The sequence below is a fragment of the Onychostoma macrolepis genome, chromosome 07, assembly GCF_012432095.1.
Source record: "Onychostoma macrolepis isolate SWU-2019 chromosome 07, ASM1243209v1, whole genome shotgun sequence".
Classification (NCBI taxonomy): Eukaryota; Metazoa; Chordata; class Actinopteri; order Cypriniformes; family Cyprinidae; genus Onychostoma; species Onychostoma macrolepis.
Window position 1 is genome coordinate 6383322 of NC_081161.1, and position 23368 is coordinate 6406689.

The 23368-nt window shown below is 37.9% G+C and overlaps 1 protein-coding gene across 1 annotated transcript in view; it reads left to right on the plus strand.

Moving 5' to 3' along the window:
• The window catches only part of zfhx3b (zinc finger homeobox 3b), a 244284-nt gene that overhangs the window by 76682 nt on the left and 144234 nt on the right, over positions 1-23368 (plus strand). The window contains 1 exon segment of the mRNA XM_058780649.1: positions 8276-8701. The gene's annotated coding sequence lies outside the window, so the exon portion shown is untranslated.

The window sequence follows — 23368 nt, forward strand, 5'->3', positions numbered from 1 at the left end:
CGGTCATTGAAATCTTATTTAAAAAATTACTCATATTTAATGTAGTTTGAGTTTCTTTTGCATTTTATTGCTTTGCTGTTGATTTTTGAAGATGTGCACCATATGTTAGCATCTGCCTAATTTTTGTCTAGTTTCTGTCAAGCCACAAATAAACAAAAATAGCTTATTTTACAAGTATAAACAAAACTGTCATTAAAATCTTATAATAATATGAAGTGAAAGTAACGTCAGTATTTTCCAAGTGAACCCATAATTAATGTAATGTTTTTTTTGCATTGGATTCTTTTTTTGTTGTTGTTGTTGTTTGTTTTATTTGACAACATTTATAACATAATACAAAAAAAGTCCACAAAAACTCATTCATACACATTTCAAAACTGTCGAGAAAGCCTTTGGCTTATTTCCATTGTGGTCCTCGGTATTTTAAAAAATGGATGAACAAATCATAAATGGAGTGCTATCCACATCAAGTTCAGAAACTCACCACACAAAGTTCAGAACATCAATGATAAAACAGTATTTTTAGAAGGGAAGTTAAAAAATGGTTATCAACTTGTATCTCTTGAATACACCCAGGTAAATTATTCCAAGCAACAGAGCGAGTGTATACTAGTACTTAAACCTACAAGGATATACAGTATATCATTTCTGCTCGCCCTTGTAGAATGACAGTGAACCTCTCTTACAAATACATAATATTTCAACAGATACTTTGGAACCACTTTCTTTAATATCTTAAACACCATCACCGATTTTAAAAACGTTACCCTTTTTTCTACTTTTAAAAAACTAATTTTCCTATAATGTTCATCTCGCAAATGCATCAGTGGATGTACTTTCAAAATAACCCTACACAACTTATTTGAGCAGTCTGCAATTTATTTTTTAATTTCTTTGAAATACTGCTATACCAAAAAACAGCAGCATACTCAAAGTGTGACTGCACTAATGCACCAGCCAACATTTTTAAAGTTTCAGTATCTAGGAAAACCGCCTGTCTTGCAAAAAATTTTATTCGATTACAAATTTTTGAATGAGCTAAAGCAGCCATCTTCTCTCCTGTCAAATTACTGTCCAGAACACAATCCAAATATTTTACTTCTCGTTTAGGTGTAATAATTTGATCTCCAACCTTTACCTCTAATCTAAAGCATTTTTTTCAATTTAGCAGCCGAGCCAAATAATATAACTTCAGTTTTCCATAATAGTTTATTATGGCAAAACCATTTGGAGACCCCTTCAATCTCTCTACTTAATTAATTCCTCTCATGAGACACAATTATTGCTGCATCATCTGTATAAAAGCTCATTTGAACAGGCCATTTTTAAATCATTAATATATAATTTAAAAAAAAATAAAGGACCTAATACATTCCCTTGCGGAACCCCATGTGAAATGGTCAAACAATCCGAAAACACACGTTCTACGTTAAGGCTAATTTTAGAACATTTTATCTTAGTTTTTCCCTGATACCCCAAGTCATTTAATGTCGTCTGTAAACAGACGCATGCCTTTCTTAAGGGATTATCCATACTTTATGACACATAACTTTTTCACATAACATAACATGTTTGCATCTACCTAATCTGTTAACAAATTTCAAATGAATTTGAATTTTAGTAGAATTTGAACGCACTTGCTTTAACATTGACAATGTTTAGTCTCTTTAATATCTAATTTTCGAAAATATTGTTCGTATTTTGCATTGCAACACAGTTTTGCGGTTCAACCCACACTTATTAGGACTTGTATGCTTGTATGTTGTTCTTGATCCTTTATTTGGAGGACACCAATGGAAATAATATTAGGATGTAAGGATGTAATTAAATATGCAAAGTTAAAGTCTAAAAATATGTAATTAAATACTGCTATTGAATTTAAAATATCTATGGTGATTAGAGACCTATTATCAGTCATCAGTCAGGTTTTTTTTTTTAACATCAATAGTACACTGTTGATATTTTCACATCTGTCTGTACAGAAGTTATGCATGATCCATGCAGTCTACAGTATGCAGTTATGTTTTTACAGCTTTCCCTCAAGAACCCTCAAATAAACCATCACGTGGGTCTGATGGGATCGCCTCGTTCATATCTCTTTAAACTGTTGTTGATATCCAGCCACTGACATGTGACATGTCCTTTAAAGGGAAAATCATGAGGGATGTGTCCAAGCGTAATTGTCCCATTTTCCTTCTGGAGCTTATTTCGGGGCTGTTTTGCTCTTTGTTGCTCTGATTGATTTGTTCCATAACCGATTTAAATTCACACACGACAAAGATAAGAAAGTGCCCAGATTTTGAGGGAAGTCAAGACAAATTGAGGTCAAAACTTCATTTTGATACAGTGGCTGAGATCCTCTTGGATTCACGTAGACCATTGGGATTACTTTCTAAAACTGGGGGTTATTGTTTAAAAAAAAAAAAAGACTTGGTTAATTTGTTATTTTGAAAACCTGTTTTCCTGTCTGAAAGTGTGTCATGTGTAGACAGATGCAAGAATATTTATTCAGACGCTGAGATTGTATTAGGATGTTGTTTACTTCGTTACTTCGTAACCCCCCCACAAACACACACTTTTCCAATGGTACAGTTTTCTGCCAAAATCCAACCAACACGCATCAATTTGAACAAAGATCGCCCTATTCTGTAGCCTTAATTAGAAGAAAATTGTAAACAGACGCACGCCTTTCTTAAGGGATTATCCATACTTTATGACAGAGCGTTTGAAGTCAGGAAGCTTTCTGAATCAGCATTGCTCAAGTGGGTCTCTTATAGGACATTGTTGTCTTCAATTATTTTCCCGTTATATACGTGTCTGTATGAAGCCAGGATATCATCTATTATTTAGAGATGCAATCGTTTCTGTTTATCAGGTCTTTTTTAAAAAGGGGTTATCTGTATGCATCACTTTTTTGATTAAACGGAACAAAGCGTAATAAAGCAAGAAGGGTTGAAATGGCTGCTCGTCTCTCCTGCTCCGTGGATTCCCGACCTTTATTGTCATTTAATGTGAGCGATGCTGAGCGAGAAAGAGATCTGAAGAGCAGCTGGCGCTGTGCTACGCTAACACACAGGGAAACGGGTTTTACACAAGTTCTCTTACACAAATACACACGCATTTGTACTGAAACTTTCTCTGAAGCGCTCTCTTGCACACTATTGAACCCGGGTCTACACAGAAGCTGACAGCTACTTAATCTTGCAAACAGTTTAGGCTTATGAGAGTATCTAACACTGATTTGTTCAGGTGCTGATTACTGCTGTGTCCCTTTAACTCAACTGGTTTCAGATGGACGCAGTTTCTGGGAATTTAATAGGACATTGGATGTCAGAGTTAATAAGTTTGATATCTGACATATGGCTGTACTTACAGTGATAGTTCATACTGTATTTAAAAAATCTGAAATATTATAGAATATTCTGGCATTGTTTACTAACCCATCATGACTTTCTTTCTTCTATGGAACATAAAAGGAGACATTTTGAATACTGTACGAGTCACTCTTTTCCATGCAATTGAGGTGAATGGGAAATACATTCTAAAAGTGTGTTGTGTTAACATGAAAGCATTTATCTGTATTCTTGTCCCATATTCTGAAGAATTCATTGAATTGTGTTGTGTTTTAGGGTTAAAGAGAAATGTTCATAAACTGGCAGTTTTCAAAAATTACCAGTACCTTTTCCATTTTCCTACTGATCTTTCTTACATTGCAGTCCATGCGAAATGTAACAATGCTTTGGAGACAAACAGGCCATTATTTAAGCCAGTGGTTCCTAACCAGGGGGTCGGGGCCCACTAGGGGGCCTCAGCAAGCGGGCCTCAAGATTACTTAAAATGATTTCAGTTAAGCTAAAACATTAAATTTCTTATTTCAATTAGTTTCCTCAACAACTATCATTTTTTATTAAAGAAATCAGGATTCTCACAGTCTTGTAAAACCTGGATATATAAGGTAAAGACTTGAAAAACTACAAAATCCTAAAAAAGTCTTGAAAAAGTCTAAAAAAAATTTCTTTAATAAGAATATATCTATCTATCTATCTATCTATCTATCTATCTATCTATCTATATATATATATATATATATCTAGTTATATCAAGCTCTAAAATATATTATCAAGTAGAAATTGCTGAGAAATTGCCAGTTTTGTGAGTTTAAACTTAGTTTTAAAATCTTGTCTCGTAATCAAAAACAAGTGGAAAAGTCATGTAAATATATTAATATTAATATCATTTTAATATAATTGTTTAGCTGATTGCACTGATAAGGCTTACTAGACAGAAAGTTAGAAAGTCATACAGATTTGGAGAGACATGAATGATCAAACATTCCCTTTAAGGTGTTTAATTTCGCTGTGGTCACATTTACTGTTGTTCAAGGAATTTTCACAGGCGAAATCTCCAGCCATTTTAATAGGTATCTGGAATTTTCCTAATGCAGATTTCACATCAGGTTCTGCTGGTCACGAATTTGCCATGTTGACCAACATAAAGCTGCTGGGTTTGAAAGTGGCTTTTTTGTGAATGGACCTTTTTTGTCCATAATTTTTTTTTTTTTACAAAATTTTGCTAATGTGACCACATTATTTACAACAAGCAAGTACGTTTTTAAAGTTGAGCCATTTTTATATCCAAAAAAAACATGCAGATCCTTTTTTGCTGTGTTCTCAGATCTCAGTTACAGACACATCCACTGGTGCTTAACTGTCCTTTGGAGACTCTGCTATTGGTGATTAGCGTGGCCTTGACATAAACGACTGGATCAATACGTGATGTAAGCAGTCGGCCAAGGTCACTGCCCCCGCTGTACGATGACCTGGCTGGGTTCGGTCAACTCCTGGCTGATAAATTCAGGGTGACTGACCTTTGCTGACCTAGGCATTGCGCGTCAGACTGACCAGAGAGACTTGGGCTGTGGTGGCTGGTCATTGGGCTGATTCTATAATGAAGTGTTCAGTATTGCCTTCCTGTCAGTCAGTAATTAAAGGAAGAGATATGAAGCCTTAGATAGGTGTTGAATGGACAAGCGGGCCATTGGCTACAGAATGGCAATGAACAGGCAGTGGAGCAGTAAAGTGACATGTAAACTACTCTGATATGGACTGCTAATGGCTGCCTGGAAGATAGATTAGATGGGCTGCCTGGGAGTGCTGTACACAACATGAACAGATCTTTAATCTGTGTAATGTGTGACATTAAAACAATGTCCAAATAATTTAGCACAAAATTTTACATTTAAATATTTCCTAATTTAATTGTATTTAATATTTAAAATAATTTACATTTTAAATTTAATGAATTTTTATTTTATTTTATTTATATCAAGTAGCATTTTTATTATAACATTATTGCATTAATAAAATACAATAAATTATACAGTACATATAATAAATTGTAATAAATGTGTTGGCCTGTTAAATGCCTGTAGTTTACCATTTGATGGAAGTGTTTTTGTTGGTCTTGCATTGCTTGTGTTATACATGTATAAGGACTATGTATATATGTTTTTTTCATTTATTGCAGTTTATTCAGGTTAGACCTGGTCATATGGTACACACCCATATTTAGGGCTTTCCCAGTGCAGGTGAGGGGAATCACCCCGGCTTCCCAGTCATCCATGCAGCCAGCTGCCACCACCTGAGACCTTGCACATTCCTCCGTCCACTAACTATTTAGTTGTCAGTGATTTGGTTAAGTGGAATTGACTTTTATCTTCACTGTGCTGTGGGGCTGCCACTGGCGATACACATTCCCCCATCCCTCAGCCGCCTGTCTGCTCTCAGCCCCTGTGTCACATCCAGCACATTGCTATTGGCAGCCGAGGAGCGGCTGATCAATAGCCCAGGTCAGGGATGGCCTGCGGCCCTGCTGCGCTGCAGGCTGGGGTATTGATCCAGATCCACTCCGTCCCACTGCTCCGCCCAGCACAAGGCCACAGTCTGCCCGGTGGAGAAGGTGCGAATGGGGAGCAATGGCCTGAGAGAGCTTTTGAATGCAATGCACCCATGCCACTGAACTGCACTAGAAACCTTTAGTGTTGTCCAACCAGGATAGTACGCTGTAATAGTTTGTCTTATTGCAGCCAGACCTTTCTCATAATGCTGCAATATTGATTCATTGTATATTTAAAGGTGTAGAGTATAATTTCTGTAATACTAGTGTGACCAAAAGAAATGTCAAAACTGACTGTTTTCAGACAGGTTTCCCCATATATCATTGATAACAGATAGTCATGCCATTTACATCACTTCCTGTCTGCCGGCCTCTGCGCAGAGCAGCAGACCTTGTCTTGAACATGTAGGGACCTTTTTATTTTATTTTTTTTAAAGGAATTAAATGATGTAATATGATTTACGGGAATAAAGAAGGGGAAACAAAAAACACCATCTAGAATTATCATTTATTTGATATAAATGTAAATATTTCAATTTTAATATATATTTTTATTTAAAAATATTCACTCTTTAACTCTTAATACCTAATATGTTTAAGATGGCTCCATTAATGTGTCTTCGTGCTCACATTTAGTCACACTGTAAAAAGTGAAAGTTGACTTAACTTAAAAAAATTGAGGAAACCTGTTGCTTTAAAATTATTAAGTACATAATATATATATTTTTTTAAAAGTTAAGTGAACTTGACAATTCAATTAACTTATCTTATTAATTATCATTTACTTAAAAATTTTAAGGCAACGGGTTTCCTCAGTTTTTTTAAGTTATGTCAACTTATCACTTTTTAGAGTGCATGAATTTCATGAATCACATAGATTATAGCCTATATTTTCAATTAAAAATGGCAAAAAGTTTGCATCACTGCATATTATCGTTTGTTTGTTTAACATTTCTATCGTAATAAAACAGTTGTCAGATATTAAATGATATAAATAGCTACTCACCTCTTACCTCATGCTCTTTCACCATTAAAACTGAAGCAAACCGTAAAGCCAGCCTTCTTTCATTTAACTGGCCATCTCAATTTTTGATATTGACAAGCAGTGACCTACTAAGCTACTCTTACGACAAGCACTGAGGCAAACCAGCCTAAAACTTTTTGTCATCCAAACAACAAAGAGAGCTGTATCAAGAATATCAAATACTAAGCGGGACAATTTGGCCATCTCTAATTATTGGCGAGTACTGGTCCCTGTCATTGTCTATAGCGGTCACAGGCCCTGGCGCAGCGATGGACTGGCGACCAGCATCAAAAAAGTTCAGACCTCCACACTCCATCCATTCATCATCCATCTCGGAACCCCCTCCTCCTCCTCCTCCGTCCCCTCACCAGCTTTCCTGCCTCAACTGCTTGTTTTTGTTGCAGTTCTAAGTGCCTCTCCCTGGAGCTCCTCATCAACAACTTAATAAGAGCTCTTGGGAACAATTAAACAGCATCTTTAACCCTGCTCTATCCACAGAGGTAAAAATAATCATAAAAATGTTGCCAAATAGAAGAGACTCCGGGGGGACCGTTCAGAAATCACAGTCTGTCTCCTTCTCTGTCCTTTATTCCCTCAACTGAAGCCCAAGCAGCACAGGCGAGAGCTGTCAGAGCCGTAGCCTATGATAGACACATTTACTCGGCTTTCTATCCCAGCCCCATGTGGCGTTCCCTTTTGCTTTTCCCTCCTCCTTTTTTCTCTTTCAATGTTGGAACTGACATGTGAATAAATATGTACTGTCTAAGTGGCTTTGTTGTTGTGTATGAGAGATCTTCCGCAGAATGCACAATTATGCATGTTATTACAGGAATATGTCTTGTTCTGGTTATGGGGGAAATTAAGTTTCTCCGGAAATTTCAGTTTTTCTTTTTTTTATGGAGAGAAAGAGCCCCTAATGCCACAAGAGGAAAAATTACTCAAAGAAATGCATTTATTACTCAATGTAATCTGGAAAATCATAAGGTTTTGTCCTGCAGCAGTAATAAAAATAATTATATATTAATTTTCCGTTCTCTAAAACAGCTTATTACAGAATTCAAAAGACTTGATAGAAGCCATATTGTTCTGTGTCCTCCCCTCCTGAAAGAGATTTAGCCGGCTCTTTCTCAGGGGGAACGAGCACGCAAAGCGAAAAATCTGCACTCACTTATGGAGCATAACTAACAATGGCCTCACCTCCTCTCAGCTCTGCTTTATAAAAGGCAAAGTGTGTGTTTATACGTCTCTGTGAGAATCTATTAAATGTGTTTCTTGTTTCATCCTTTGTTCGGTTGCATGAAAGAACTTTTGCTGTAAATGTTAATAGCATGTTTTTTTTTTTCTTCTTATCCCTAGGTGGCGCTATCACTCCGAAAGGCTTTTCCACCGACTGTGGATGCTTCAAACCAAATCGCATAACCGGGTCTCGTAGCTTTGAGAAAAAACCTGGAAATACCTGGAATTATAGGACTACATCATCCCAAGCCCTTGCCAAGGGACTTACTAATAGTGCCCAGGCACTGGATCGGAAAGCTTTACATTCCTCTTTACTTTTGAATATACCAACAGACCAAAAAAAACAAAGAAAAACAAACAAAAAAAAAAACGAGAGCTTTAACACTAGCGATAGATTACGGCCATCCGCCTGCCATTGCACCAAACCTGCTGTGACCGCAAGGGTTGTGACCTTTCTGGCGCCCACTTCAAACGGACACTTGAAAAGAAGGACGCGGTCAGAGAGGGCTTCCGAGCGGTGCCAACTGAAACCAAAAACCCCATCAGGTAAGGCTGTGAAGTCACTTCTTTTCCTGCTGGCAACTCCCCCAAAGCTCCTCGGGGGCTTTTGAAGCCCAGATGGACTCCCTGCATCCACGCCCACATAGGCGGCTTCTCCTCCATGCTGGGCCTACAGGAGAGCCCACTGTAGATAAAGGCTTCCCGGGTTTGAAGACTCAATCACCTGTCTGCTGCTGTAGGATTAGAGGGAATGTGTGCTGATTGAATTTGTTTGGCTCAAAGATGCTTAGGTGCAGGGAAATCCTGGAAAGCGACTGAGAAGGAGATAGATTGATTGACAGAAAAGAGTGTACAGATGTACAGATACATGTTATCGTTGCATATTTTCATCTACATAATGCAAGTTAGCCTGTGCTGCAGGAATATTCTGAGTTCAATACAAGTTGAACTAACACAACTTTCCTTTTCTTAAAAAATACAGACAAGACAATATGTGTAAGATTATTTTAAAGTGTTTACTAAATTGTTTACTAAATAATTATGTAGATCCGATATTGCAACTTCATTACAATGTTTTAAAATGTCCATAAAATGGTAAGAATTTAAAATAATACACTGGTTTTGACAGCAGAATTAATGTAGCTGTCACATTTCAGCTTTTAAATTCTTTCAGAAATTGGCCCCATTTAGTTCCATTGAAAGTGCCTCACTGTAACTTTTTTTTTTTAAACGAAGGACGAGTCGAAATTACTTTTTGCAATAATCAACATAATGCCATAAATGCTGTCGATTGAGCTTAACTTGTATTAACCCAGAATAATTCTTTTAATGCTTGTTCCTAGCATGAGAGTAATTTTTGCACGTCTGTGATGAACAAATTTCTCACCTTGAATATGAATACTGGTTTAGTTTTTAGTGTTCCCCTGACCATTTCACCTGCGGTTGTTTCCTTTTTATGTCTGATCTGACTTTTAAAAAAAGACTTTCATTGGTGTTTTGGAGATGATTAAATAATTTCTTTGACTTAGACGTTTTCAGACTGAGTAGATTTTAGGTTAATTCTATAAACATTTTACAGTGTAGTTAGAAAACAGCCACACGGTGCTGCCCCAGTGACTAGCATATTCGTGTGTAAATGTTAAACAGTGATATTTTTGTTTCGCTAACATGACAGACACACATGCTCTTTAGCTGTTCAAAATGATGGTATTCGCTGCTCTCGGCGTAACCCTGAATGAAAGTAAATAGTGTTTACAGAATTAAGCATTTAAAAAGAAAAACAGACGGCCAAGGAGGTAGAACGCAAGACACTCAGGGAATCAGCCAGGTTCCGAGAAGAGAGCAGGGCCTTTGTTTGAAAAGTTCAAAGTAATTTTGCCAAATTTAGGTCATTTCACATTAGTACTCTGCGGGGAGCTGTCATTTGTGGGGAAAGAGAAAGCAAATAAATAAATAACCTAACAGATGGAGCACTAAAGCTTTTCATGCATCTCGCTCTTATATTATTAGCCAAAAAAAATAAATAAATGAATAAATAAAGTAAAAAACACAACACTTCAAAGCATTAAGAAAAAATCCATCTCTTTTAAACTAATTAGCGACTTCAAAATGGGCTACGTTAAAGGTATATAGGGTTTGAGGGGTCATGTGTGCTCACAACAGGACAAATGTAAGTCAGCAGAAGTCATAAGCAGTGAACGCCCCCGTCAGGAGAGCCAATCTCCCCCCTCCTTCCCTCCACCCGTCCTCCTCCTTTTTCCCCTCCATCCGAGAGCGCTAATGGAACAGTGCTCTTAGCCCAGGGCTCCGGCACCAGACCCCGCTCTGCATGAGGGATGTACTGCACTGCGGCCGGGGTCGCTCCCTTTGTGCCGGCCCTCCTTGGCCTTGCGGTAAAAAGAGCCATGCATGATTTCATACATGAAAGATATATGTAATTGGACAGCAGCAATGCCTATACGCCATATTTACAATTCTAAACAGAGGACGGGAGAAGCAATTCCCTTTATCTCTCTTGGTCATAGACTCTTTCTCTGCGAGGAACGAATTTCTGCATATCGCAGAGCCCATGATGTACAAAAATACATGAAATGCAGATTATCACACTTCTTATTTACTTTCATTATGGATGAGTTGAATGTGTCATTTTGACACAGCCCAGCGTCGCCTCGGTGTCCTGTCTCGTTGCTAGATCGCTTGGACAAAAATAGAGGAATTATTCCCGCTGGCCTCGCTTTCTGACTAATACTGTGGCGGCGATGCTGTCGTCCAGGTCCTGAAAGGGACGTCCCAATGCTTTGTTTATCCGTGGAGAGATAGCGAATGCATTTGTGTGTTTGTGGCCTTCATAATGCATCTTTAATAATGGAAATATTTGAGTTAAGAATAAGAATTTGGATTTTGCAGGACTAAATGGTTTGATTTAACGCTGGGGAACATGTATGTCATTTATTCCGAAGTTTGCTTTTGATTTAGCACGGCAGAATCTGCTTTATGTGACATGTGACGTGTCCGTGTGGGTCGCGTTAGGGACACACACAGTCGTGTTGTGTGGTGGCCTGTTTTTGGTGGGGTCCCTCCTGGAGTGTTAATGTAGTGCCAAGTTAAACACCTCTCTCGTTAATTGTCCTAACGAGCTCATGCTTTGCCGTGAACGGCTTTTTTAATGGCTTGTTTTATGGGCGTGTGGAGCTCCAAGGCCAGACGGGGTCTCCGCCGACCCTTACGGGGGCAGCGTTCATGTGTTACCGGCCATGATGCACAGCTTGTCCCCCTTTTGACGTCAACCCTACCCCCACCTCTGAATTTTGCAGAAGCCCACCTGCCTCTGAGTTCTGGAGGTCACAGGGGTGGGGGAAATGGCAGGGTTAAGCACCGTGCAACTATGTTCCAGCCGCTGTGGTCACTTGCAATTATACCCCAGCTACATCACCCACAAGACTAGTTGCGGGTTTTAGGCTTTGGCAGAATTTTCTGGTGCATGTTACTCCACTTGGCCTTTTCCTTGATCCTTAGCTACTCACATTAATTATATTATTCTTGTAATTACTTTCACATTCAGTTAATGAATTGTGATGCTAAACACCATATGTATTTTATTTATTTATTAAGTTTTCTTTTTCTTTTTTTTTTTCCTTTAATGATCAACATAATTAATGACACATTTTAAATCGCTAGTGCTTTCTTTTTTCTTTTGCATAAAACATCAATTTCAGACCATCTTAAACTATTAATTGTTATGAATAATTTATTCATATATGTATTACATTCATAGATTACTAGCAAATGTTTTGTAACAATACAGTACACATTTTTCTTGTTTGTATGTGCATGTATTGTGTTTCTCTTTTTACACACACGTGTATTCATCTTCACGTTCAGAATTAAATATTTAATGTACAGATCTTACACATAATTATAAATAAATATTATTTACAAGATGTTTGGCAGCATAACAGTTGAAATGTATAGTATTTCTCGGGGTCTCCGCTCTGAAATGAAATGATTTCCTGAGCAAAGCTTTGCACATAATCCTGCCATATATGTCAGATGATAGAAGTGGGGAAGGATTTGCACGGTGACCCTTGGCGGGAGCCCTACGTCTCTGTTGCCCTTCTGTGGCTGCTTCCACCTGCTATACATGAAACTTATGAGCCAGCTGTGGATATATAGGCCTATATGCAATTTGCCAAAAAAAAAAAAAAAGAGAAAAAAAAAAAAAGATATGTGTCTTATATTGTTTTATGGACAGGTGGCCATATTTTTTTATTATTATGTTTCTTAGGAACTGGAATTGTTAAGGGTTGGATATTGTATGAATGTAGTGCAAGCGCAGAATTATTCAGTTCAAGTGGATGTACAGGCCCGAAATGCGCACATGGCATTGCATCTATACATTGCATGTTGATGTCGAGAAGCGGGAAGACCATCTTCACTTTTCTGCTTTTTTCTTCATTCTTGAGATCTGCTTTATATCGTTTTGTTGCAGTGCATTTCAAACTGGACAGTCGTTTTTATTTCAGCCTGTTTTATTCTCTTACCTGCACAAAGATAAAATGGAGGTTGCAGAGAATCTGCGTTGTGAGGATGAGCTGGTTTGCAGTTGTATCTCCTCTGGACGCAGACTTGCTCCAGGCTGCTTTTCTTTCTGATTGTTGCACGACCGTGAACAGATACATTTGTACTACTGCTTAACCGCACAGACAATTAATATGATCCGTTCCTGGATTTTTAAAGGTGTATTTGAAAGAGCTTCTGCTGTTTTCTTTAAGCTTAAGCATTTACTGAGCAACATAAATGACTATATGTGATTGTGTGGACGTATTGCTTTTAAGAGCTCGTGTTGTTCTGGTATCGATAATAAATAAATAAATAAATAATAAAATAAGTAAATAAAAATGATGATAGAATTTTGCAAACAATATACTGAAGTATATTTTGGATTAAAGTAATAACTGATAAGATGGTCGGTGATACACACACACACACACACACACACATACACACACACGGACGCACGCAGGTGTTTTATGATACACTGATATTATTCGATTAACACTTTCACACATTCGGGTTTGTTTTTCTCGGTATTTTTAAAGGGTTATTATAATCAAATAGTATTTTTAAATATGTTCCAATTATATTATCCATTTATACATCTAGACATTTTTAGGTTGCTGAAAAGGTTTCGACTGAAACCGAGCCCAATAACACCATACGTCATTGTATCAATCTGCAGGCAAATACAACTCAGTGTTTTAAAATATCTTGTTCAGAGGTTCGTTGTTTTTTATTTCATTTATTATTTTATTCAATAATTGATTTAGCTAGAATTAGAGTTCGCATATGTTAATTTTGTTTTCGAATTACACTTGTTTGGGCAGTATCAGGTAACTTTAACGATCCAAATCAGTAACAATGGAATTTAATTTAAGGATAATTATTAATTAATTTAAAAATATTTGCATAATTAATTGATCTAAAACGTTAATGCATAAAACATTTTGGAGAAGCACAATATATAAGCTCGTTTTTTGAAAATGTAATTTTGATTAATTAGTGTTTTTGAGGGCAAATTAAGTTTTTATAATTAAGTTCAATTGACGTTCATGCTGTGCGTTATTCGAAATGTTTGTCTTACAATCTGCACAAAACAAGAACGTATCTATTACTAGGAACGTGCTCATTAATTAATTAATTTAGTAATTCATTTAAAATTATGTTTTATCAAATTAATTTTAAACACGCATTTTTTTATTGAATTTTTGGGTTTCAAAGTTAAATTTGCATACATCTTTATTTACTATATAGGCTACAAAACATTGAAATGATGTGTAGCAGCACATAACAAAAAAGACACGAACATATTAAGCCATGGACAAACTTTTGTTGTGTTTATTAACGCATTCGCTGCAATATTCAAATATTAGTGAATATAGTGTGTTTTGACACACTAAAAGGAACATATGTTAACATTTACCCCAGCGTAACTGAATTTTTGCGTTAATTAAGAGTGTCCAGCTCTTTTTTCAGTCACATACTGGACGTATTTGTTCCACATAGATATTTTGAGATGTCAGGTTATAGTGTAACGGTAAAACATGCATCATTCTCATTACATGTATGTATTTATTGACAGTACTTTTATTAGTTTTAAACAGTTAATTTAAATGTTTATAGTTCAGAAACGTTTTCATTTACGGAGTTAGATGCAGTTCTGCGATTAAACATTCTACATCACTACAATAACAAAATCATGTAAATAAAACAGCGTCTTTTTAACCATTATACAGTGGAATTTGAAATAAGAGATGGCATGTTTTCATCTGTAAGTAAAAAAGAACGATGCTGTTCTCCTTCCGTTTGTCTTTAAGGTGCATGATAATTAATACATTCCTTTGACGCGCATCATATTTGATTCACTCACGTGTTTGTCATATCTGCGAGCTGATTTATATCATAATAAGACAATGTCGTTTTATCTGTGAATCTTGATGTCACACAGTCATGGAATAATTTTGCAGTAAGTGCAATATTACTTATTCTGTCTTACAGCGTTTAATCATTTATACACTGCTGTTTTTTTTTTTTCTGTATTATTATTTATGATTTCCATCTTATCTGATTTTTTCCTAGCTCATGATATTTTCTTTTTCTGCTTTAAAATTGGCCTCTTTTCAAAAACTCACACACAAAAAGGGTCTCAGTCGTGCGCGCTGCACACGATTAAACTATGGCTCCGTGCGTAAAGTTGAGATATTTGATGAAGCCGGGTGAAATGTTAAGCAAGGAACCTAGTCATTCGCCAACAGACATTTACCTGTATGCACATGTGCTCGATTTGACGCAGTCCGGTGACATATGACACGCACAGATCAGCTGTAGATGGCAGATAGGGAACATATATCCCTGACAAGGCAGGTTCATGTTGTGTTTGAGCCCCTTGGCCAGAGTGAACATAAGAGGGCGCTGCCATTGCACCTGGTAACACGTCCTGCCCCATGCATCCACCCGCGGCTTCAGGCCGGACAATGCTCCTGTGCTGTCAGTGCCATTGAGTCCCAGTGTGCTTCAGACCAGCCATGCGCCACAACTCTCACCTCCTCCTCTGCTGCTGCTGCTGCTGCTAGTGCATGCGCCCGTTGGAGGGCCCGTTCCCAAAAAAGCCGCTGCTGTTCACCGGTGACTGAGTAAAAAGTTGTGTTACTTAACCATGCGGAAAAATGCTAATTAAGCGCCAGATTCTTTCATTAGGGACGCATGAGGATGGAACCCCTTTGATAGCTCTATCCGGATGCAGCTTGAACTTGTGTGCCTTCCATATTAATACAGTAACACAATCCCCAAATACATTTATATTTATCTGAACTACTATGTTCTTCGCTTTTTAATAAAGTTGCGAGACTGTTGTAGACAGCTGTCTTTATCTCTGAATGCTTTCGCCTGTTTTCATTTCCTTACGGCTCGTTTTTGGTCTTTATTATTCAGTGGTGGCACACGCGGTGCATGAGGGTGAAAAGCACAGGCTGTCTTTCTGAAACGCTGAAGAAGAAAAAAGAAAAGAAAAAAATACATACATGCACATTGATTTAAATGTGTTTTTAACATTTTTGTCCTCTCTAAATTTGGTAAAAAATAAAAAATAAATAAATCTAACATTTAGTTTTTATCATAAACAGCAACGGATTGTGATTCTGTTACTGCAGTTTAGGGTTCATATGTGAAATTCATTGTTTGCACGGCGATGGACCGAGGTTTACACACATCTCTAGTCAGATCAATCAGCATGTTCACCAGAGGGGTTTGGTCATGCGTATTTGGATGTCTGTTCAGTCATTCCCAGTCATATTTAGGACAGAGCATTCGCAACTGATTGAACCTAACAGATAAGAAACACATTTAATCTATATTAAAAGAGCATGCAATGACGATTCTGTGTGCATCTGCTGAAGAAAACGAAGCCCAGGTGATATTTGCGTCCATAAATACGGCTATCAAGCTCCAGACAGGACCACACTGCATATTCAAATGTGCTTAGATTGGCCATGGCAGGTTACAAAGCGACAGACAAGCTCTGATTCTGTCCCTTTTCACGCACCGGCCTCTTATTATCTCACTGCCCCTCTAACTATTCGCGCACTCTATTTTCCATCCATTCATTTTTTGCAATCCCTCTTTCCCAAGAGAGCAGGCACATCACCAATCCTGAAGATTCTCTCAAGGCAAAATCCGTATGCACATCAAACATATCGACGTTTTATTTTGTAACTTTTCATTTGTCACTTCTGTTTTCCGTCGCACGTGACGGAAGTTAGTTCCTGCGAACGTGTAGACCTGCTCACTATTCCATATATGTCCCCATTTGCGCGTCAGCAATATAAAAATATACGCTTTTAAAACTAGAACTTACATTTATGCGAGCACACACACGGACACCCACGCGCTATCCACGCACACACAGCAGCAACTGTCATGTCTAGCCTATATTATTGCACGAGGCCAGAGTGTTTAATATTGCTATTGTTTGTATAATGCATTGATAGCCGTATTTGATAATGCTTCAGTGCAATGGATTTCATAGAGGCTATGTGTTTCCTTGAAACTCCCAAAGCGAGTTCCATACTGACTGCATGCTCTCCAACATGTTCTGTATAATATGACATGAGATGGAAATAAAATAAAATACAATATTTATTATATTCTATATATTTATTAAAACATAAAATATTTTTCTGAAATGTTATTACATTGAAATATTACATTTCCTCTGATAATAATTATCAGAATTATTTATTCTATAGCACGTTTATGACATCTTCAATACTTCATCCCAAAATAATATACACACAACAATAATCGTGCAGAACACAATAAACATGTAATTATTTTTTTTGACATTCAAATGGTATATATTGCCTAATGAGACAGTAAATGATACAGCACGGGATTTGGCATCATGTAGTCAGAGAAACAATTCGGGAAAAAAAACACATTGTCTTAAAAGAGAAAGAGAGAGAGAGAGAAAAGAATGTTACAAAAAAAAAAAAAAAAAAACTCAACAACTAAAAAAGTTATATATGATCATTTTCCAATAAACATTATGCAATCGATAAAAACAGGTTGGCTGTATTTGGCAAGATTAGGGCCCCTTAGAGTTGTCAATAGCGAAAGTATTCATTGAGAGGGAGAGAGGAATTGTCATTTCTTTAGTGAGAATCAACAATAGAATTATCATGAGAAAGGACACTGGCCTGGACTCAAAGGTCGGAACTGGGATACACGCTTTTGATTCGGGAAGAGGGCGCTTTAAATGACCACCAAGAGCAGGAGAATTGTTTTGGGGCAAAGTGAAAAAAGCAAACCTGTGGAGAAACCCACCGATCTATACTACAGTTGTTACTATTGATCAAATGTCACCTCTTTGAACGCACGCGCTTGAAAGTTACACTACTTATCGAGAATTATTAAAAAACACACAGCATGTAACGCGTATAGTGTCATTTTATCGCCGCTGACTGTTTAAGGAGCGATTTACATGCTATTTAAATGCCTAACTAAATAAACATGACTTGTGTTCAAATGTTCTATTTAAATTCTCTTTAAATTGTAATAACACATGAAAAACAACATATTGAGCTGTTTATTGCTATAAAGTAAGTAAAGTGCAGGAAAGACAATGTTCATTAAAGAACTTGTGATTTTTACATTGCACTATCTCCCTCTCTTCACCTACTGTCTGTGAGTGTGTGAGAGTGAAGAGAGAGAGAGAGGAACAAAAACAGAAAATTTCATATATTAAAATTGTTCATAAAATCTATACAGTGCTTTTTGGTTCTACTCTTAAAGATAATATCTAAAGAAGCATCTCTTATCATATATTGCTGTTCGTCCCAAAGTGAATAAAATACGTAACCTATATTATTGCGTTTGACTCTGACAGGAATTATAGGCTATGAATTTGTCCAGAAAAGCTCAAAAGAAGGAAGTGGTTGTTTTTGCGCGGTCTAGTTTTTGCACAGTTTTTCCTCGCATTCGGTTGCAATGTCTTGATTCTTCCTCGTGCACTCATCTCAAGATCCAGCATGATGGGACAGACCGTGAACGTAAATACAGGCAGTATATCGAGGTGTTACTACGACATATAAAAGTCCAATTTCATTTATTACACCTAAAAACGATTATACTTAATGACGATTTTACAAATGTTATGTTACATGCATAGCGTGTTGCTAACCGTGTCGTTTTCAGAAATAGTTGATATTTACTTCAGAAAATGACAATACTAAAAATACAGGTATAATCCTATATCACGTAACGTGCATGCTGAAATGATAACATTTAACACTGCACAGTGTTTTAACAGTTCCTGTGTGCATCTATACAGAAGTTCAGAAGCTCATCTTTACAACCAGATTAAAAAAATAATAATAATAACCTGATAATAAAGGTGTTTGTGATTTGCCAGTACACACAGTGTTTATTAGTCCACTTTTTGTCAGAACTGTTCTCGGCATGTTTTAAAGTTTGTTGTTCACCATAAGTGCATATAGGCTACACTAAAACATAGCAACTGAAGTATTTTGCTTATTTAACATTTGCACTGATAAAGCTTCGCAAAGAGTGTTGCGTTATGTTGTTGTCCACATAAAGCCGTCTTTGTTTCACTTTTGCATGCTCTAAAAGAAAAAGAAAGAAAAAAAAAATCTAAACTGTGTTAATCCTGTCATAAGATTTTTGTTTTATTAAATGCGAGGCAACTGAAAGTGTGACGAACTTGACGGGGTTTGTAAGCGCTCTAAAGCTGGCGGCTTCGAGGTTATAAGTGCGTTATTTCATTTCTTAAACATACTCGTTTTGATTTCTAAATCTAAAACTAGCGTCTGGCGAGCAAATAACACAGGCGCGAAAACACCGTGCAGCAGGGTCTGCATGCGCGCTCGCCTCTCCACTATTAACTTTCAGTGTCTTCCTTCTCATCCAACTCTTACTTTGTGCTGTACTTAATTCCATATTTTCAATTCCCGATCACTACTTTCCTCTTTCTCGTTCTCCATCTATCCATCCATCCCTCCCTCCCTCCTCTATCTCCCTCCTCCCTCTCTCTCTCCTCGGCTCTCTGCTGAATCTTATTGATCCAGAAGGTGGCTAATTAGCCCTTCCCGTCGTGCCTGTGTAATGAAGCACATGCGCACTGAATTAATCACAGCCATTTTTTGCAGGAAACTAATTAGCAGGAATAAAGATCCAAAGAGTTTTTTTCTTTTCAATCATCAGATCTCACTTTCACCTCTTCCTCTCTCCCTCTAACACAAGACTCATCGCCTGCTTTGCATCCAAATTATTTTTATATTGCCTTTACAACTAATACTCCGGTTTTTTTACTCTCCGCAACAACAATGATCTTTCTTTTACCATCATCCTAAACGCAAACTGACCAAAAGGGACTGCCTTGATGGGATCTTTAGCCAAAGCGTCTCAATACTGGATTAAAAAGCAAGGATCTCAAAGCGGCAGCCAAACATTGTAAGTTGTAACTTTGCTTTCTCTTTCTTTCTGTCTCTCTCGTAGCGTTACGATCCTCTTTAGTTTCAATAACAGACTAAAGCGATGGCTTTCGGGATTTCGCCGTATCAGCCCCGGCTTTGCCTATTCTCCTAGCAGGATAAAGAACAGGCGATCGCAAGTTATTTTCATGCAAGTTGCTTTTATTTGATGCCGTTTATTAGTATCGTTACCTGTGTTTACATCTGGCTTCGTCCTCGCTCTTCTCATGACTGGAAGAAAAGAAAAGGGCAAGACAGCGATTCCTTTTTTCCAAACAGTTGGATTTAAAACACACTTCTGCACGTTCATGTATTCACACGGGTCACAAAAGGACCGAATAGTGTCAAGAAAGAGGTTTTTGAGAGGGTGTCGATGCGCGATGCTGCTGGGAGAGGAGCGGGAGCTCTGCGCGATCGTAGCCGGGAGAGGAGCGTCTTAGTCCAGCCTCCGAGTCCGTCCGCGTCCGCTGAGCGGGAAGCGTCGCCCGCTTTCCCATTTTTACACCGATATGCTCGTTCGTCCTCTACTTTCATTTCCTCCCTCATTTAGCGAGCAAAAATCCTCAACATTGCGCCCATCGTTACTTTTTAGTGTCCCTTCTAGTGTGGATTTCTCCGCCCTTTGCTGTGCATTTCAGTTCCTCTACTTTTTCGCTCCTGTCACTTTCGCCGTCTTTTCTCGTATTATTATTATTTTTTTTTCATTCCAGACGACGTTAAAGTTGTTCTTTGCTGCTTCCCAGCCGGAGTCACATGCAAATCGACAGGCATGTGTGTGTGAAGTGTGTGCGAGTGTTTAAGGGAGTGTGTTTGGTATAGAGACGGGTCTCAGGAGCGGTTCAGCCGGAGCTCACAGAGCCCTAAGAGCCGCGCTACACACACAGCGATTACGGCGAATGACCTAAAACTAAAAACCCACGCTTACGGCGTGAATTTGTGGTTCTAAAAATCAAAACAATGGAATGAAATGTAATCTCGACAACAAAGACGATGAGAATAAAATAAGAATTACGTTTTGGAACTTGCGTACGTTCTCCTGAGGGAGAAAAATAGAACGAAAAAGAGTTTTCAAATTATAAACAACGCTAACAACTTCGCCTCGTTTAGTTTGAACTAGCTTAAACTACTGAGGCGAAATTGCCCCCACAAATAGACGAGGGGCTCGAATTTTAATAAAGCCAAAACTTAATGAAGAACACAGGTGTAGCATGAATTAAAAAACAAAAAAATGGAAATGGGGACTTAAAAAGTAGCGTGAACGAAGAGCTATTGAGAGACAGATAGTCCTTCCAAGGTATACGGACAAGAACAAACGGAAATGTGGATCCATAACAATGATACAATGTAGCCCACAGTGAGATAGAAAAAGGAGAAAACAGAAGAGATGCAATGGAAGGACAGACAGACCCAGAGCTGACTGACTGTTTGCAAGCTTCTCATGGATGTGCAGGGTTGGGGAAGAAAGAGAGGGGGAGGTTGAGAGACTTGGGGTCAGACGGCAAGAAACAAGGGAGCAGGGGTCACCGAGTGAGTGGAAGAAAGATAAAAAAGAAAGAGAAGGGAAAAACCCAACATTACAGAGCCAGCAAAGAGTGGGGTGGGTTATGTTGTGGGGTCACACAAACAATACGTTGAGATTGTGGGGATTAGAAGTACTATAAAAATGTACCTCAAGTTTGATCAACAAAAGAGCAGTCAGAATGAGTGTTTGATTTTGCATTAGGAAAAAAAATGCCCTTAGTTTGAAGTAATGGATTATTATTATTTTTTGTTGGAGAAGAGAGAGAGAGAGAGAGAGAGACACTCATGAAGGAAGGCATGCATGCAAAGAGAGTTGAGGATAGACGGGGTCAAATAGCCACGGGCCATATCGAAGGAATCAGGGAAGAGGTCAGAAAAACACAAATCCCAAGACCTTTTTATCCTTCCCAACGTGTCGTAACAAGAGGAACCAGAAGCTAACATAGGGACGACACACTTGTTTAGGTTAAGACTCTGCAGTGTAGCGTAGGTTTTTTTTTTACAAAGAGGAATTATTACAACAGAATTGCAGAAATCTGTGTGTGTGTGTGTGTGTGTGTGAGAGAGAGAGAGAGAGAGAGAGAGGGGAATTGGCAGGAAAAGCCATTGTGTGTTTTTGTTATTATATTTCAATCTTTTTCCTTTTCTTAACCGTTTAAAAGAGGGCATAGTGGGCAAACTAGCTTCTCTGTTTTTAGGAGAGAGAATGAGGGAGGGAGGAGAAGGACAGATAAGTCAGGGGTTTAATGTCTCTCGGCTCCCTAGTAGAGGGGTGGCAATAATTACAAGCGTCACACAAAAAGGATATATAGTATAATTCAGATGCTGTGCATGGACTCTCTCTCTCTCTCTCTCTCGCTCCAGCTCTCCCTTATCCTTTCCCTTCCTTTCTCTCCCTCTTTCTCTCTCCGTGCTCTGGCTTTCACCATCACAAAACAAAGACAGCAGGCAAGGTCTTTGCCATCTCACTCACTCTTCAAAAACTCATGGATAGGCTATTCAGGGCTAATCCTTTTGCGGACAATGATTTTGATGGCAGTTGACTCATTTCTAGGAAGTCATATTGTTTCACTATTTGTTGTCTGTCTTGCCTTTTGTGTTTCGCCTGGTCATGAAACACTTTAACATGTAGCGTTTAGTAACTCTCGTCCATATTCAAACAGTGTAAAAACAATGTTGCGTTGTGTGTATGTACTTAAGTCAGAGAAAACACTGTGTTATTATAGGCTCTGAACAGATTTGTGTGCTTGTTGGGCTGCTGTAAGGATATTCGCTGTGTTACAGAAAATGTCTGACTGAGTTGTGCATATGTTTGCGTTGTTGTTTGGCTGAAGGTTTGCATTGTCTCAATTCGTTCAGGCTTTTTGCAAGCCTACAGAAAGATACAGACAGGCGCTGTAGTCTGTTTATTTGTACCTGATTTGAAATAAAAGAATAAACTGCTCACCGTTTCTGAGATATACAAGGACACAGACTAGAATGCAATGATTGATTTTCCACCTTAGTTTATACGTACATGTGTCAGATTTTTTGTACGTTTAGTTTTAGTATAGATATATGGACATTGTGATGGATGATATAATGCTTTTGATTTAGAAAAAATGATCTTAATTGATGAAGTTTTCTAATTATAATTGTACACATTTGTACCTAAATTAATGTTAAATAAACACTATTGACTTTTATTCATTTATTAACATTTATATCTATATTATTACAATTATTATTATTTATGTTGTTCTTGCAGTTTTTTTAGAATGTTGTTTAATTGTAATTTTGCAGGATTGTTATGCTGTTCATTTGATACTGTCGCTAGTGAAATTGCTGGTTCAGCAGGAGATTTGCTATATTTGCTTTCTTTCTCTTTCTCTTTTTTTTTTCTCCTGTGTCTTGATTTCTAGTCACTTCCTCTTACAACAACAATTGTACATATTGCCAAGTGTACTCATCCTGGTCATCTATGGTGCATGAATGGAGATGCTCGATGACGAGACGGCGTGCCGTGTGGCGTATGAGTGTGTATGGATATCGTTGTGGAGATATAGGGCAGGGGGAGACTGTGCTTTTCTCTTTACCCCTCCCTATTCTCTCTCTCTCTCTCTCTCTCTCTCTATTGCTGGCACCCTTAGGGAAAGCCTCAGTGATGTCC